This window comes from Neopelma chrysocephalum, unplaced genomic scaffold (assembly GCF_003984885.1).
Source record: "Neopelma chrysocephalum unplaced genomic scaffold, ASM398488v2 Primary Assembly neopelma1_42b, whole genome shotgun sequence".
In the NCBI taxonomy this organism is placed as follows: domain Eukaryota; kingdom Metazoa; phylum Chordata; class Aves; order Passeriformes; family Pipridae; genus Neopelma; species Neopelma chrysocephalum.
In genome coordinates, this window is record NW_020897701.1 from 6,257,764 (window position 1) to 6,275,505 (window position 17,742).

At 38.2% G+C, this 17,742-nt stretch overlaps 1 protein-coding gene across 5 annotated transcripts in view; it reads left to right on the forward strand.

Annotated features, from left to right (window-relative positions):
• The window catches only part of DKK2 (dickkopf WNT signaling pathway inhibitor 2), a 98,687-nt gene that overhangs the window by 12,636 nt on the left and 68,309 nt on the right, over window positions 1-17,742 (forward strand). For 4 of the 5 annotated variants that reach the window (XM_027677072.1, XM_027677076.1, XM_027677073.1 and 1 more), the window contains exon 2: window positions 15,830-15,933. The gene's annotated coding sequence lies outside the window, so the exon portion shown is untranslated. Of the gene's footprint in view, window positions 1-15,829; window positions 15,934-17,742 lie in introns of those variants that run through there. The other variant, XM_027677077.1, reaches the window with a different exon arrangement.

A 17,742-nucleotide genomic window follows, 5' to 3' on the forward strand; every position in this document is an offset into this window, starting at 1 on the left:
TACTTTTTCTACATTTTTTTCATCTGAAATGTCTTGATAAGAAGCAGTAAATGTAAGTTGGGGTCAAAAACTTGTAATATTTTGGCAGTAGATAGCAGTGTGAGAGCAAATTTGAAAGAAAGTGTTAAGCTTTAAAGGTCTGCAGTTTGACAGGCTGTTATCTTTTATCCTTCCAGCACAAATCTTTAGGCTGACTTCTCTTGTATCCCTTCATTCCCTGAGGGAACTCGAGTTCGTTCGGATATTGCTGGACAAGAGACAAAGAAGGTCTGTTCAACACGTGTAGAACAGATGCTCAGGGGAGGAGGGGGAATTTTCCAGAGCAGTTACTCTAATATCCATTGCTGCTGTCTTGCTCCCTATATAAGCACTGCTGGCCTCTCCAGAGCTGGTCTTGGGGATTTTCCCATCTTGGAGACAGCCCACCCAAGTGAGCTGCCCCTGCAGACATTTGCACATCAAAAATACTCTTGTAGAGTGTCACCTGCTTCCATACTTCCTTTTTAAGAAGGAAGAATAAAATCGTTTGAATGGCTGAATGACCTTTTTCTCAAAGACATGGCTTAAAGTATACAAGAGATAGGGTGAGGAGAGAATACGTGCTGCTTGTGGTCGCCCATAGCAGTGGTGATCAACTTTTGCATCCCTTCTTATGTTCCGTGATTAACGAGATGTGGACAGCAGGAGGTGAGGAGGTGTTACGACTCAGGTACTCATCTGAGGCATGTAGGTATATAATGTAGGCAGATGGACCTAAAACTATAGCTATTTAAGAAGTACAGTAACTTCTTAGGGAAGTGCTTGATCCTGGGGAGCATGGAAAGACACTGTGAATGATGCTACAAGAAAGGAAAGGCAAATAGTCTTTGCCATTTTTCTAGCACCTTTTGCAAAGTTCTTTAAAGGAGTTTTCTGCCAGTGTGGTCAAACAGGTTGAATTGATTGTGGTGACTTCAGTCCTTGGAACAACAGCACTGAAAATACAAGGCATGGATAAATTACTCTGAGGCATAAACCTTTGGTCAATTATGTTTTATTTTCTATGCTGTTGTTACCAACAGCACGTGGAAGCAGAGGAAAAATGGATACAGGACAGAATTTGCCCTTCCTATTCAATATCTCTAATGCTGGATACCAGCCCAGCCTAGCTAAAACAGTGAATACACATTCTGGTGGAGCTCACCAGAGGATCAAAAATGAATTAAAAATAAAAATACAGTCTACTGCTATACATCACTGCTCCCCAGGCTCTGCAATTGCATCTGACCAACAGAACAAGCAATCACACTTAAAACCAGCCATATACTAGGCTGCTACAGAGTTGTGTGACTACTGAATGGCTTTATCACGATGCAATAAGGCTCAGTTACTGCTTGCATAAATCAAGCTTTGGAACCCCTGATTAGAACAGGGATTTAGGGACTTGCAAAGTACCTTTTCAGACACGACAAATATTTCAGGTAGGGAAATACTTGCAGAAAAAGTTCCTGGGAAAGGGAGTTTTGTTTCCCTAAACACAAAAAATACAGGAAAAAAAAAGACATCAGACATCTGGCCTTGACAGAAAACAGAAATGTCACTGTAACATGTTGTAGCCTGGCAAAACTGGAGAGTGTGAAAACTTACCACCCAGCCTGGAAAATGGTCCAGGCTGCTTCCTCTCTCACTGAGGAAAGCTGTGCACAGCTGTATTTTTATGTGTGTACAAACAGATACAATAGATCAATGAGTCTATTTTGTTCTCAAAGAGTGATGGAATGTGTTCTCCCCCCTCTAGATCATTTGAGTTCATGAATGTGCTGGGACAACTGAGATGTAAACTGAGGCAGATTAGGCATTGCTTTGAATTTATTAGTTGCGACGTATGATTGTGTTCAGGTATTTAAGACTAGAAGAGAAAACCATTGAGTACTTTCCAGGTAGACAAGGTCTTCCTACTTGGAGAATATCTAATCTGGCCCAAAAGAGTCACTTATTTTTCCTCCCTCAGTAGTCCTGCCCTTTTACAGTAGTTTGCTATACAATGTTGACTAAGGGGAATAAATGACATATACTCAATAGTTGTATTAATTTATCTCTGAGATATCCCAGAAGACAATGCTGGACTCTTGCTCCTCTTACTTCTGTTCTAATTCGCTACCTGTTTCTGTCTGGTTACAAGCAGACTTACTACAGTAGGTGATGAGTTATGCAATGTAGGTGCCATCTGGCCGTCTTTGGCTAGGGTATGCTTTGAGGTAGAATATTATCCGCTTGTGTTGGATCAATTATTGCAGCTTCCTAACTGATGTACAGGAGCACAAAAGGGCTCTCAGTTCAGAATGAAAATTAGAGTGGTATCCTGTCAGATCTCAGGTTAAAATCGCAGCTGTAGTATACACGTTTTTACTTTATTTTCTTGAAATAACATAACACAACCTGTAACCAGTGAGGCCAATTTCTGTGAAAAGTTTCAAGAAATGCAATATATTTGGTGGCTTTTTATTTATTTCTTGTTGTTCAAGTGTCTGAGAGCATTAAACTTGTGATGCTGAACGGGACTTCAGACTATTTACGTATTTCACATGAAACGTTTTAAAACTGGGATGCTTAGGACAGCTGAGTTGCAGTTTAAGATACTGTGATGAAACTTACAAATGTGAACTCCCTTTACACACATACATTGACTAAACAACAAACCAGGATTTGCTTTGAGTGATGAGCTGCTTTAATGATCTTCATAATTTTCACTCACTTTAGGAGAAATTGTTTACATTATCTATTACCAAACCATCTAGTAGTTAAATCAGGGGGTTTGTGACCTTTCCTAGATAGTTTACAAAAATGTGATTGTAAATGGAGCTGACAGCAAGCAAAAAACCGCAACAACTTATATCAGGAAAAGAAGCTGTAATGTAACAATTACCTCAAGGTTTAGTAAAATAAAATGGTGGGAAACTAAAATTTTGTAGAATATAAAGGATCTCTATGGCATGGAAATGTGTACATGTCTCAGTTGTGGGTTTTCTGGAATATATTTCCATAAAATTAATAACATGGTCAAGTGGTTTTACTCTTATGGCTTCCTGGGGCTATTGCTATTTTATAGGGATTAGTCCACTGAATATCCAAAGTTTCCTATTTTTATTATTCACACTTTACGCTGTGGTTTAGACTAAACAACCCCTTGCCTGTTTCGGAAGACCTTCTCTTTACTTCTTTGCTGCTTCCTGATGTTATTACTCTATTAGGAATCATGGTAATTTCAATTTTTGAGAAAAATAACCTGCAAATACAGGGTTTTCTTTTTGTTAGTCTAGCCTCCTTCACATTCAGTTGCTGCTCTTTTTTTTTTAAACACAGTAGAATCACAGTGCGTATAAGTTGTGCAGTCTGCTTTCGTAATAAAAGTTACTTTAGATGCAGAGGCTACCTTTGAATCCTTGAACTGGCAAGCAAAGTACTTGCCCAGTTTTAATCACATCAGCTGGATTTCAGTCAAATTTCTTGGTGCTTAAAGTTTCTGTGTTTAAGTATCTCAGTTGTGATTCCAGGATCAACTTAATATGGTCCAGAATGGTCTTGCATTTAAGTACCATCTAGTTCTGGTTAGAAGGGATCATTTGGACCTTCTGTTACTTCAGCTGGTTTTCTGAGGGTATGAGGCTCCCAGCTCTACTAATGTAATGAAAATAGGCAAGTCACACAGCTGTTCATATAGAAGGATGCTGCATTGCCAATACTTTTATAGGATGTTTTTTGAACTTCTTGTTAGTCTAAGCTCCTCTCCCTTTTCCTGTGCTCCTGTGGTTAGATATTAATATATATTAAAATTTAATATTACTTTAAAAGTTATTTTTGAGTGCAATGTGAATACATATTGCTTAGAGAAGAGTTGATATACTCGTGCCTTTGGTATTACTACTTTATCTATCTGAAAAAAAAAATATTAGGGAAGGAAAAAAGGTTCCTCTGACCCTGAAATTCCAGATGCCTGACGTTAAAAGAAAGGACTGGGTTATCCCATAATCTATACTGGCACTATAGCTGCTAAGTAATTTAAAGTGAATGCTGTGGAAATGATGATGTATGCTATCAATGGCTGTGAACACAGCTGTGTTTCATCAATCTCTATTTCCCGTGAGACAGAGAACTATCAATGACTTTTACACATTTGATGTCAGTATTTGGGTAGGTCTAATTATTTTATGGAGTTTTGCTTCAGTCATTCTTATGGTTTTTATTCAGTAGAAAGTGAGGCACCGTTATTGTAATAGCTAACAAAGAGAAATCTCAAAAAAACCCCTGCTTTGTTCATAGGAATTGAGATATTCCACTTTTTGACTGACTTTGCTATTCTGTCATTCATCAGATGACAGTTCTGCTCCTGACTGACAAGATATTCAACATCTGGGATACTCAGCCATTGCACCATTCCAGACCAACTTTTGCTTGGCTGTGAATTGCCACTTCTCTAATTTTTTCCCTCTTTCTGCTTCTTCTTTTGTTCTTTATTGTTTCTTTATTTGTTTATTTATTTACATATCTTTTTGCCTTGACAGCATATTAAATTAATTTCCAGTAATAACTCTCTTTTTCCCAATGAAAATTCTCTTAATCCTCACCTCAAGCTGCAGCTCACTGACAGTTAATAGTCCCTGTGACAAGGTTCTCATGGTGCTGCACTAAATGGACAGAAAAATCTGAAATTATATAGTTCTAAGGTTGCTATATGGTCTCTTTCAAAGTTACAGACCCAAAAAGGAGTTTTGATTTATTGTGACTTAATTCAGTTGTAACGTGGCGCAAAAGGCTTGATTCCAGCCATTGTAAGGCACTGGAGGCAATACTGCCCTGTTCCCAGGTTACTGGTTTTCTCTAGGAGCTGCTGCCAGACTGCAGTACATACACAACGTATTATGAAATGTTCTGGTGGAACTCTTGTTTTCTAGATCAGGTGGTGATTTATCCCTGCTGGATGATTTAAAGCATTTCATATGCTTGTATATATTACTTTATTATAGACCAGCTCTGTTTATCAGCTTCTCATATACAAAAAAATAAAACTCTCACACACTTCTCATAACACCTTTGCAATGCATATCACAAGTATAACATCATTTCAGCTCAAGATCCTGTGTTTTATTTGCATCTACCTATCAGACCCAAAGTACGAATGTTCACTTACACTTGCTCATATTTTGACTTCATGTTAGGCTGCAGAAACAATATAAGATCTCCACAGGAAAGAGAAAAGGGGAAAACTGTGTACTTATGGTTTTTTTCCTCAGTTTTAATATTAAAGATTCCTATCTGGAGCTGTTTATTTAGGGGGAAAAAAATTAATATTTCTACTATATTTAGACATATCAGTGCAAGTAGGAAAAAAATCTCACTTCTGCTGTCTTGGTGATAATTTTTAACACTAATTCTACTGTTTACAGAATTAGTAAATTCTGCCTCTGTTTTTTGGATCACTTCTACCTTAATCTCTCTCCTTCTTAGTCCAGAAGTCCCTAATTTTGTCTATTATTTAAGTGAAGAGTGCTCTTCATCTGTAAGCACATTAGGCTGGATATTGGGCTGTATTGTTTAGTATGTCTTGGTGCAAACCTAATACACAGTATGGGTGGGATGATGCAAACAGATGGGTTGATGTGCACAAACATAGTTCAGTTCTGAATCTAGTAATGAATTATCTAAATAAGCGCTATGGTGTGGGTGGCTCCACAAAGCACATCTTACTTGACAGTTGTGATGTTTTGGCACATTGGTGAAATTTATGAGACCAGAGGTGGATTTTTCAGCAACTGCATCACATTTTGTAGCATAAATTATAGACCTGAAAAAAGGCAGAAAAGGCAATAAGCGATATTTGGGGGTTTTTTTGTTTTTTTTAAGCATTGCTGGGCTTTGGTCCAAATACTAGGTATAATTTTATCAAGCTCTTTGTAAATGCCCCTCAAAAATAATTACTTCTGCTTGTCTTTTGCAAGTGTGTAGATATATGTCTCCCCAAGTAAGCCCAGAAAGAGACGTAGAAATCTCTATAATATACTAGGATTTGACTTGCAAGGAGAAGTGAGTTATTAAAAGAAATAGTAGAAAAATGAAAGAAAACCTATGCCTTTAATGAATGGAATAAAGGAGAAAAGAGAACATTGATTTAATCTATTGATTTTCTGTGAAGTAAAAGAACAGATGTTTTCTGTTAGGTCTCTGGATAAAATTCAGTAGGCGCCACTAATACTTACGGACTGGTGACTTCTGATAAGATTGAAAATTGATGTCTGTTCTATTGTTACCAAATGGATATGGCAGGTTATTCTGCTGTAGGTGACTCATTTCAGAGTACTTTAATACAGAAACAATATCTCATTTTCCTAGACCGAGACAAAAACAAGAAATGTTTTGCCAACAGTTTTCAGCTCCAAAGACATATCAGCCATGGAGAATTTAATATTTTAGGTAGGTAGTGGAACATGTAAAGCTCCTTTGTTGTAGGTTTGAATCCCTTTGGATGCCTAGAAAAAGGGTAGATTATCTTTATTTGCCTGATTTCTGTTTGTCTATCACCTCTTTGAATGTCTAATTCAATCGTCTACAGAGGTGCTCAGGGAGATGTGATTACACTTGTAGAGGTGTTGGAAGAAAGTTCATTTCAGCATTGGCCCAGTTTATCTGACTGCCTCTCCTTCAACAGATCCAAACATTAAACAGATCACATTTAATGGAAGTTCAAAGGCTTTCCCAAGAGGTTTTGAATTCTCTGTGATCAGGGAAAAAAAAGTTTCTTGTTTGCCTTCTTGGAAACCACTCAAAGCAACATAATTCTGGAATTCAGATTGTCCCATAGTGCTTTTTGAGAAACCTGTGCAAAGTTTGCTGAGGTCAGTGTAGAAGTTCCCAGATGTCTGATCAGCTTTCAGGCAAGGAGAGCAGAAAATCCATGCAGAATATCACGTGAATGCAAACAAAGCACACGTGTGATGTGTGTGTTATACACATCCACGTGCCTCTATATATATACACGTACATACATAGATAAGGCAAAGGATTTGAATTCTTGCTTTCAATGTGAAATCCACTTCAGATACTGCACTACTCGTCAGGATCTTTCTGCAAAGTGACTGGAACCTTTCCTTCACACTTCTCTTACAAGGAAGACTGGAAGCCCTTCCTTCTCAGCCTTCCTGAGATTTTTGGTGTGGGGCTTTTGTATATAGAACTACATGTACTCACCCACTGCATTTATTGTCTTGCCTTCCTGCTGTTTCTGTGCCTCCTGAAAGGTGCTGTAAACTGCATAGGAGAAGTATTTAAAATAATAGTTTGAAAACTGTGTTTTCTTGATGAAGTGACCTCTAAGTGTGTTCTCGGACTTTTTAGTTTTGCAGTTTAGTTTTTTTGCAGTAGCAGATGCCCTAAAAGGATAGGCAATTCAGATGTTGGTATCATACACAGAAAGTTGTCACGACAACTGTGGGACTCACCTGCAAGATGTGGGGTATAAAACATGGTACTTGGACTCCAGCCTGGGACAGATTAGTTCCTACTTACGGGTGAAATTTGTGGAGAAGACAGAAAACCTGTAAAGGCCTCTAAGGCTCTTAATCAGAGAATTACGTAGCATGAAATGATGTACTCTTCTAAAGACTTGAAGAAATCAAGAAAGAATTTGAGAAAGCATGGCATAGTTTTGGTGTGATGTCTTAGGTATGAGCTAGTCAATATTGTTTATAAATCTCCCCTTTCTACTTCATCAGGTCAAAAATTATGTTGACCTCCAGAACACTGCTAACTAGTTAAAATGATTCTAAAATATAACCCAGCTGATGTGTAATAGGCATTACAGACTTGGAATGAAGTCAGATGAATGGAAACATAATTTAATTTTCCAAGTTTCTTACTTTTTAAGTGTTTTAAATGTCTTGTTATAACAGATTCTATACAGAGTGGTTGACTCTCAGCTGTTAGGCAGATTCAACTCTCTGAAGAGGTTTTCCTGAGAGGAAAAAGAACCTCATTGAGAAATGGGTAATGTTCCTTATTCTTATTGAGAATGCTATAGGAGTTTTAGTTGCTGCATGATGAATTTTACTTAGAGGGACATTTGTGATGTCCTACAGATGCTAATTGTGGTCCTGTGTCAGTATTATACATCACTCCACGCTCAAATTCAAGCCATTCACTTGTCCAGTTGAACTCACTGAAATTAGTGAACAGAGATGAAATTATTCACATGCTTAGTTTAATACCAAATATTCTTAAATTTTGAAGGATAAAACATTTTAAAATCATCTAGTCAGGCTCTTTGCACAATTCAGGCTGTAAATGACCAATATGTGGTTTCTACAGTACTTCAGGAGCTGTCTGGAATCATAGAATAAGTATTTTTAAAGGATTTCTACTCTCAAATTGAAGATCTCAAGTGGTGGACAGTCCATGATGGTGTGTATTGACTGGTTGACTGGTTAAGCTTCACTCAGAAAAGATACATTTCTGATTTTTAATCTGAATTTTTACAGATTCAGCCACCGCTTGGTTCCAATGGCCTTTATCCTTTTCTTCTCAAATAGGCATGCAAGAACGTCAACCTACTCCTCTCTAACCTTCCTTGTGAAGAAAGCTATCAACTATATTGTGAGACCTTGAATAATTCTTTTACTTGCCTTGTTAGCCCGTTCCAATTTTGTTATGTTTCAAATGTGTTTGCTCACTCTTCTAAATTGGGAGCAATGTGCCTTGTCTGAAGAGAGAATTTTCTGATGAGCAACAATGTGTTGACGCTCAGAAGCGTGAGCAGTTTGGTTCAGATAAGGACATAAAACTCCAGACTTGTAAACACACTGTATTCCAAACTCCTTGTGCTATTTCAAATATGTACTGTCCGTCCAGACTCTGCATGAGAAAAGCTCCCTGATGTTGTAGCAGACATGCAGTAGAAGACATGGAAACGAGCAAAAAAAATGTATGGGAATGACAATAACTGCGCTCACAAATTTTGTACTGCTATTTAACGAGGAGAGCAGGCCCTATTGTGCAAGGCCTGAGTTCTTTTGACCCCTGAATTCGCTAACAGCGTCTGAGACCACATCACATCTTGCAAGGCTGGGTGCTATGCTGACAGAAAGCTGAAATAGAAACAAAGAGTTTTAAGCGCTAGCAAGGAATTCATTGGAAAGGCACGCACTAATCTTTGAGCACTCATTTACAGCCTAAATCTGTGTCAACAAAATAACTTTATACTGACAATATGAAGTCAGTCAAATGACTTGGCTTTGTCTGTGACTAATCTAGGAGAAATTACAGAATTATCCAAGTTCTGGCATCCAGTTTTCCGCATGCAGAAACCCTGTCCACCTGTTCTATCTTTAGAGTTTGTCCCCCGGAGTTCAGGTCAACCATCCATATCACATTTGCACTAGGAACTTGCTGAACTGACTCAAGTTTCCTGCCAGGAATATAAATATATTATCACGGGTGTCTTGGAAGGGTATTGATACTTCTAGCTTATGGTTACAATCAGGGATTCGATTGGCTTTCCACTGGGTATCAATTCATGCCGCTGCTACGGTCTTTAAAGCAACAATTTTACGTGTGTTCCCTGAGGTGCCGCTGGAGTCGGGGCTGCCGTCCTCCCAGCTGCCACCAGATGGCAGCGTTTGCTGTGAGCGAGCACTGGGGCACGCGGGGCGGTGAAAGACCCTCCTGGCCTGGAAGAGTTGCTTCCTCTTGTTTCGGCTGAGGATTCGGACCTGCTCGGGTGATCAAGATGAGATCTAATAATACACGGAATAAGAATAGTGTCCTTCTGATGTGTTAAAAGCAGGCAGCATCCCTCTGCAGAGTGGAAAAATTGAAGAGCTACATTCTTGTCAAATGAAGTCAATGAGAGCCATCGGTAATGTCGGGATCCTGGCTGCTTCCCCAGTGCAGGAAAAAGGTTTGGGGAGAATCAGGGAAGGTGTCTGGCATGCTTATTCATGGAGCAGGCCTGGAGCCAGGCCAAAGCAAGGTAACATCATCTCTCTGGCAACCAGTGACGGGAGCTGAGGGAAATTTTGTCAGAAGAGGTTTGGGTTAGAGATTAGAAAAAGGTTCTTAACCCAGAGGGTGGTTGGGCACTGGAACAGGCTCTCCAGAGAAGTGGTCACAGCACCAAGCCTGACAGCAATCAAGAAGCACTGGGAAAATGCTCTTAGGCACGTGGTGTGACTCTTGGGGATGGTTCTGTGCAGGGCTAAGAGTTGGATTCAATGACTGTTGCGGATCCCTTCCAACAGAGGGTATTCTTGATTCTGTGAAAGCAGACACTAGTGGAGAAATTAGGGACCAGTTCATCATTACATTGAGGTGTTTGCTTTCTTTGAATGAAGTAAAATTGTAAATTTAGTGTTCAAATAAGTATTTATGGGGAACAAATGTAGAAGTGTAGCAAGTGTTAATTACTTTTAGGCTGTTCACTTGAAAGGTGTTATGTCTGTACACTCCACAATGATTGTATGTGTCTGACTTTGCATGGCTTTGCTCCCTCAAGTCAGTTTGGAAAGACATACATAGCATTTCAACATATGATACAGAGTAAGGTAAAGTTTAGACTTTCACATTTCCTTTATGATTGAAAAATTATTTGCATACACTGTTCAAAAATTTTTAGCATTGTTTCAGCAAAATCCTTGTTCTTGCAATCTTTTTATCAATAAAATGTAATTTATGATGACTTGTACTTCTAATCAAGAAAGAATAAACTACAGAACTTAACCTGGAGGTGGTTAACTTACTATTTGTTTTAGAAAAATACATTACTATCTATTTTTCATTGGGATGTAGCAAAAATCTGTTTCTACTGAGAAGAAATAGGTTTTGCCTTTGAATTATAGTAACCTGTGGGCACTCGTTTTTCTCAAAGGTTTACATCTCTTGTTTTAATCCTTCATCCATTCCCTACTTTTTGGGAGGCATATTTCCACGCAAAGTTAGATGCGAAGTTGTACAGCTTCGTTGCAAATAAGCCTTGGGGCTATAACCCCCCCCAACCAACAAATAAACAGTAACAACAAAACAAAACAACAAAAAACAACAAAAAAAAAATCCCCAAACAAAAACCAGTGTCTTTTTGGCTAATATTGTTACTGAAGTGACATAGATTAAAAAATTAATATATAACCCAATGGTCATGAAAACAGGCTGGCCATTTGTTGAAGAGCCAGTTTTATTCAGTTCCTTTCCTATAAGTACCTAAGGTGGTATAAAATATTATGTGTTGTTTCATGTTTCGATTCTTCAAAGTTGGTCATGTAGGAATGGTGTAGGATGGCAACCACAGCTTGGAGCAGAAGCTGCAGCCACATGGGAGCGTTATCAAGCAGGAATTTTACACAGACGATCTCCTGACACCCACTGTCCTTCAGAACAAACATCCACAGGGCCAAGCTTTCAAAACCAGCTCAAAATTCCTACTCAGTGATTTATAGGTCTGGCTTAAGGGCATATTGAGTATTTGTCTTACAGTATTTCTGAAAGCAAAATAGACATAATTTCAAACCCCAAAGATGCTTCCCAAATATGTTATCAAATCAATTGTCATTAGCTATAAAATCTTATACAGAGAACATCCTTAGATATGCTTTGAGTTTTCTAATATGAACAAACACAATATTTTTTTTAAGCTGCTTAATCCACTTAATGAAAAGTAATGAGTAAAAGGGAGAGCTGACTATTCTGATACATTTTTTTGTCATTGATTATGACAGATTAAAACTGGGAATTACTGGCTGTCCCTGAATATCACCCTCTCAGGAGCCATTTATTTGCACTGGTCTTTGAGCTCTTAGTAACCAAGATGATACACTTCTTTCAAACAAGCACTTCTAAATTAGTTACAATTCGCACTTGGAAGAGGAATATTTGCAACTGACCTTTTTTGTTTTCTTGTTTCTTTTACTGATTTGTAAGGCTTTGATTGAAGGCTTCCATATTTTGGGGTTATTTTGCTTTAGCAATGGTAATTAACATTTGTATATGATTAATGCATTGGTCAGTCCACAGGAGGGTGTTAAGTAGAATATTTAGTGTCTTTTCACAGAGACCAGGTAACCTGCAGAGAAAAGCACCATTAGAACAAGAATTAGAAACAATATTCCTCCTGGTGGAAACTTCTAAAGTATATCTTCTGCAGGCAGTCTGGATGCTGGAAAGTGGCTTTTCCTGCAACTGTGAAGGCAGGTATTAGGCTCAGTCCCTGTTGATGCATGTTGCTACTGACTAGCTTTGTCATCCTGAGCTGAAGATGCTGATCCAAGTTTATGTTTTTTATGCTCTTTGGTTGCTACTGCACAGAGCTTTGAAGTATCACAACTTGAAATACCACAAAGCTATTCTATGCCAGTCCAGATTACTTATGGGAAAGAGATCAAATAAAACCAATATAGATACTGCAGTTAGCAACACTGACATCATCACCAGTCCCCTTTCAATTCCTCTGACAGCTTTGAATCTCCTTTGCTTGATCGTTTGGAAATGGTATTAAATGCTGATGAGGCAGGATATAATTCAAACCGCCAAAGCCCTGTCAGTCATTCTTAAGGAATCAAACCTTTCTTTAGGGTACAGGTGCCTGACATTAACTGCTCATGATATGGTGCCTGATCAGCCAGGAATCTATATCAATACTGCTGCATTCCTGCTCTGCGGAGTTGGGCAAACTGCAACATCTTTCATTCCCCTCCCATAACTGGGTCATGAACTGAATTTTTAGAGCTGTAGGAGACTGTATGTCTGAACAGAATCTTAGTGTTGGTGTGTTCTTCTTCAAAGTGAAGGGTGTCATGGCTTTAAGATTCCAAATTTAAATCTTGTGGAAGCTGAGGTAATAGAGGTTCAGTGATTTGGATACTCTTTCAGGTTCTCACTTGCAGTTCATTTTTAGTCAAAGCTGCATTTCTTGCACAGGAAAGAAATAGCTAATGATTACAGAAAGTCTAAGAAAAAAATATTATGGAAGGAGACAAATGCATTTCATGTCCCCTTATCCATAGTAAGGATGCAGACATCTGTTAGTGCACATTGTTTGCTAAATCCATTTCCATCTGCATAAATTTGGTAGTGTTAGTGTGTAGCAACTCTGATAATATCTACTGGAAATATTTATTACAATACCTCTCACAGATGAAAAAACATTAGCATGAAACAGATTCTCTAGCCCTTTTGCCAAATTTTTATCAAGTATCAGATATTAAGTTATAAAATTACAGGGCTTTAAATGTAAAATTATCTCATTGGATTATTGCTGCCTGACTTTCTGGACCAGTAGCACTATTTCTTGGAAATAAACAGTAGGATAAAGGATAGTTCTATTTCTTAGATCATACCACCTCTGATTTGCTGATCTGTACACATCACTGGAAGATTAGAGGAGAATAAGTTCAGTCCAGGTACATTCACATTATGTCTTCTATTCGGTTTAAGACTTCAAGATTTTGTTTAGCTTTTCCCTACCCAACTAGCCATATTTTTGATTGTGAAGCACGTTCTTCTCTACATCTATAAAACTGGCTCTAGTAATTTCTCTAATGACTGTTACACTACCTCCTATATCAATCTCTTAGTAGAAAGTAAGAGAACTTCAATAAAAATATGCTATATAACCCCCCTTTTAAAGATAAGACACTTCTATTAAAAAATATCTGTCCCAAGGGAAATTTAAATCAAGATAACTAAAAGCATGAAAAAATGGATTGTTTGAACTAAGTGCAAATTTTATCAGCAACTAGTTTTGAATACTTTGGGAATATGTTGCTTCAGAAATCACCTCGTTTCTTCAGTATAGCAACTGTGTTTGTTAGGTATGGCCTGAAAAGACCAAAAGTCATTTTGGATGTGGAGTGCAGAAGTGCAGAGATCATCACACCCATCAGCATCAGATTCTTGTTGTTTTATGTTTCAGCTATGTAATGTTTAAATAAAAATAAATTAAGTGTTAAGTAGAAAGTCTTCCTGCCTTAGTGCAAATAACAACATACTCCTGGCATGACAATATAGCAGTTGTTAGCTCTGTGCTGGAGATGATCTCATAGCTGGTTTAATCAAAAAGGACATACGCTGTTAGAGGGCCATAGCTATGGAAATTGGATCTTCTAGTGTTCTGCCAAGAACTTTCTTTGTTGTCCTGAGGGTCACATTGCAAGGCTCGTTTTGTTGTGCTAGGGTTTTCTGAGTGAGAAATTACACAGAGTTTTGATTGTGAAGCCTCAGAAGGCTTTTCTTACATGGGCTGGGATGCTTTAGGGAAATGAGTGAACTAGTGTCATATTGTATGTGCCTACTTTGTCTGTTGGCTGTCTGTACCTTTTTTACCTTGTCTTCATTGTCTTCTTAATATTTAATCGAAATTCTTATTGCAAGAAGCAGATGTGCCTTCATACAGTGTATCATGGTGTACATGCTAGGGTATATTTTGATATGGAATATATCTGGAGTATGTTTTGATAGATGAGATGAAAATTGTATTTATTTGAATACTATTGCTTTTCTTTAAAGAGTAAACAAGTACTCAGTAGATCTTATTGTTTTGTTTGCCTTTTTTTTTTTTAGCATTGGAAAACCTCTTAGGAATCCACGAAGCCAAAAGTCTGCTTGTAAAAATCTCTAGTGCCTTTACTCAAGTGCTTGTAACAACTGCTGTACAAACTTCCTGTGTTTTCTAAGAAACAGATCACATTCTATTAAGAAGAGGCTGTTATTGCAATCTAGAAGAAACCTCTTTTAGATAAAAAGGGAAAGATGCCTGGGGTGCCTAATGTAGGAATCTCTGTCACACTGTGTTATCTGGAAATAAGAATGAAAAGGCAGTGAGATCCAGCAGTTATTACCAAAGAAACTAGAGAAACAGGAATGGAAGAATCCTTCTGACCACTGCCAGATGCACTCTTGGGGATCTAACATGTATTGCAGGAATTAAAAACATCCACGGGTGTTGTAGAAAATCTCCTAATTTTAGTCCAAATCCTGTTTGTATTGTGTTCAATAGCAGAACTCCAACAGATTTTGAAGGGCCCTTATCAGAGCCTTATTTCGTAGCCCTTGAAGATGACTCTTTTCCCTCAAATCAGGTTTTATCCATTTCTGTGTGACCTCAAACCTTCTTGTACAACTTTATGAAACAGCAAAATATTATTTATTGTGCAAATGGCAAAGTGAGGCAACACACTGTAAAAGTAATTCTATATTAAATGTTTTATTTTGCTGTTATGCAGTTCACTTCAGTTTGGTGCTATAAGCACAGCAATTCAGCAGATTTATGGCTTTACTGAAAACTATGATGACATATCCTTAAATTACTTTACTCTCATTCCAACAGCTTGGCCTTTGTCCAATGCTTGAAAACCAAGTTATCCGCAAAGTGATACAATATCCATTTTGATTTAATGCAAGAGGACATTATTCTGTCAATTAGTATAAGTTCAAGGTCCATAGGTGCTTGATCCAGCCAGACACTTAGGCCTGCTTTTGTCTCTGAGCTTGCAGCCTGGGCAAGCCTCATGCTCGCCTGCAGTCCCATTGACATCCATGGGGTTCAGCACTAGTGCATATCTCCAAAGCTTATTGGTGCTTTCAGGAGGTGTAAATTAAGAACAGTCATTCAAACAAACTGTTCTCAATTGTAGTTTCATGAGCCACACCTCGTCTTTATTCCCTGTGAATATGTTTCTTCCAGTGTGTTGCCTGTATCTCCTGATAGCGATGAACCGTAGTTCACTTTGAGAGAGTTGAGAGTATAATGTCATCTCTTGGGCATACTTTTCCCCCTGAATGCCATGCTAGGAATGTATTAATATCTCTTTTATAGGCCAGAGGAATGTGGAATATGCATACTGACGGGGTGTTTGGAGCCCAAGGGAGGACAACTGAGGAGAGAGGCTGGACTGATGGAAATGCTCTTCGCTACAGGAGGTAGGAGTGGTGGAATTTGCTGTGCCACACTTTCATACTGAGCTTCTTCTCTGTTTTGCTAGTGGCATCCCTACACAATGTTATATCAGCTGTTCCCAACCCTTCACCAGCACCATCCTCTTTAATGTGACCTTGCAAGAACCCTGGGTGAAATAAAATGAAATGGATAGTACATTTTCTTCCTGAACTTACAAGGCATAATAACAAGCTTGAAAACAAGGAGGCAAGAAAGAGAACAGATATTTATTTCATGCCTCTCTATTTCTTCAATTTTAGCTGTCATTTATGCTTTCTCATTTGTGTTTCTCTGGTATTGCTTGAAGCCCCATGGGTTGTTACAAATTCTTGTTAATTAACAAGATGATATATTTTTCTGGCAATTCTTTTTAGGCTCCTTGCTTTGTGTGGTCTAAGTGTGGGTAGACTTTATCAGCTGTATGCTCTTTCATATGCTTTCTATTTCTGCTAAATGAAAAAGTAAAAGCATATTAATATGCATTTTGCACTCTTTAGTCACAACCCTGTAGCTGTTGGTTGTTTTTTTTTAAACATGGATTATTTCTCAACATTACCAGTATTGTTATGAAAGCTAGTTGTTGTCTTCATTGCCCTTGTAGCCCTTTTCTGTTCTATGCATTTATTTAATTCCCTGAATAATGTTATAATTCAGGCTGCTATTTAAAATACTGGAAATACCTAACTGAGGACAGGCTCCTTGGTTACACCTATATATACACATATATATGTGTATATCTATCTCTATATCTATCTAGATATATAGATATCTAAATATATATATGTGTACATATTAGTGAACCATTAATAAGAACTTGAACCAAGTGTTTCCTCTAGTCTGTCTCCCCTGGTGGCTTATGAAAATGTCGAGGGAGACAGTGTTAAAAAACTTGCTCTGCTCAAATTGTGACATCTACTGCACCTCTTCTAGGCATGTGCCCTGTTACAAGAGAGCAGATTGGCTTATGTAACTGCTGCTTATGTTTTAGACTAACTTAATCTATTTTGGTAAAATACTAATATTTACATTTGCAGCATTGCATCCCTCCTTTCTCAAGTTCATGTTAAGCCTTCTGCTTTAAGCTTCCTGTCCCTCAGTAGTTATTTTAACTCTCAGTGCTTGCTTTTCGTTCCTGTTCAACTGTTGTGATGTGGTAATATTCTACTCGTATTTCTGGGTTGTGAGGTTTTTTGTTTGGTTGGGTTTTTTGGTAGGGATTGACTTTGTCACGTGTTATTGTGTTGGAAACATTTATTACTTGTAGTGTTGTACTTGAATATGAGTGTCAGCTCTTTTTGAGGTGACCTCAATTTGATATGTCTTCATCTTTGTTGTAGACCCTAAAAAAGATATAACTCTCAAAATTTAAAGCTGTATGTGTGATATTTGATCTTGCTGTTATTTTTTTAATGCCTTTCTCAGTCATAATCAGTAATAACTCAGAGCCTGAAGTCCTTGTTAACATAGGCAGAATCCCACTGGTGTCCCTGAGAATTTTGCCCTCAAAAATGAACAAACAATTAGTGTAAGGATTTCTGTCTTCAGACAGTAGCTGAATGGGCATTTGGGCAGTGTGCTATTCAGGTTGCCAACCCCAAATTTCTCTCCCTGCCCAAGTCAGAGAGCTGTCAGCAATTACTGCTACTTAAAGGGCTCAGCCAACTGTGGGATGTTGAATGCTCAAAAATCCCATCAATTTGAGAGGGAGTTGCCGATCTTGGCCTTTCTCTGCACTAGGCTGTATATGTTTCTAGCTGGATTGCTCCAGAGACCCAGGAGTGAGTCTGGAGGGC